The sequence below is a fragment of the Cupressus sempervirens genome, chromosome 2 (genome assembly GCF_028749045.1).
Source record: "Cupressus sempervirens isolate cs-2001-9-10 chromosome 2, ASM2874904v1, whole genome shotgun sequence".
In the NCBI taxonomy this organism is placed as follows: Eukaryota; Viridiplantae; Streptophyta; class Pinopsida; order Cupressales; family Cupressaceae; genus Cupressus; species Cupressus sempervirens.
Window position 1 is genome coordinate 561,223,535 of NC_143119.1, and position 1,377 is coordinate 561,224,911.

The window sequence follows — 1,377 nt, forward strand, 5'->3', positions numbered from 1 at the left end:
TAAAACGGGAGCCCTCGTCTAGCACCTCCTTCCGGTGTTGCTTGGGTATTGCATAAATTTATGCCATCGGTGCGAATCCCCCAACGAATGCCTACGCTTGGACCCTCTCTTAGATCACCTTCTTCGATCACTCGACCGACGCAACTACGGAAGAGACTTGGCAGTGGTTGCCATTCTACACCGCGTCTGTTCAGCGATTTCGAAGTTGATCTAATGGCGAGCCCTTGTCTCTAGCCATGAGGTGGGTGCTTGGCGCTCCAGCAAAATTTTTTGCGTGCCTATCATGGCTACAATGGGAGAGGTTGTTGCCGCGAGCCTCTCCCGTGCCCCCCCTCATTGATTCAACGCCGCTGTCAGGGCGGATGGAAATGTCAGATTTTGAAATGGTGGACGCCGACGTTGAATCAATTAGAGGGGCATGAAGCCCACCCTCGAGGGTGCTATTCCTGGACTCTCCTTTAGATCATGTATTCTTGTCACTCAGCCGGCGCAATTTCGGAAAAAGGTTTGGCAGCGGTTGCCAGCCCCTCGCCGCGTCTACTCGGTGATTTTAAAACTCGATCTAAAATGGGAGCCCTCATCTTGCACCTCTGTCCGGTGTTGCTCGGGTATTGCACAAATTTTTTACATCGGCGCGAATCCCCCAACGAATGCCTACACGCTTGGACCCTCTCTTAGATCACCTTCTTCGATCACTAGACCGACGCAATTACGGAAGAGACTTGGCAGCGGTTGCCATTCTACACCGCGTCCGTTCTGCAATTTCGAAGTTGATCTAATGGCGAGCCCTTGTCGATAGCCATGAGGTGGGTACTTGGCGCTCTAGCAATATTTTTTGCAAGCCTATCGCGGCTACAATGGGGGAGGTGGTTGCCGCGAGCCTCTCCCGTGCCCAGCTCATTGATTCAACGCCGCTGTCAGGGCGGATGGATATGTCGGATTTTGAAACGGTGGATGCCGACGTTGAATCAATTAGAGGGGCATGAAGCCCACCCTCGAGGGTGCTATTCCTGGACTCTCCTTTAGATCATGTTTTCTTGTCACTCAGCTGGCGCAATTTCGGAAAAAGGTTTGGTAGCGGTTGCCAGCCCTCACCGCGTCTACTTGGTGATTTTAAAACTCGATCCAAAACGGGAGCCCTCGTCTAGCACCTCCGTCCGGTGTTGCTCGGGTGTTGCATAAATTTATGCCATCGGCGCGAATCCCCCAACGAATGCCTACGCTTGGACCCTCTTTTAGATCACCTTCTTCGATCACTCGACTGACGCAACTACGGAAGAGACTTGGCAGCGGTTGCCATTCTACAGCGCGTCTGTTCAGCGATTTCGAAGTTGATCTAATGGCGAGCCCTTGTCTCTAGCCATGAGGTGGGTGATT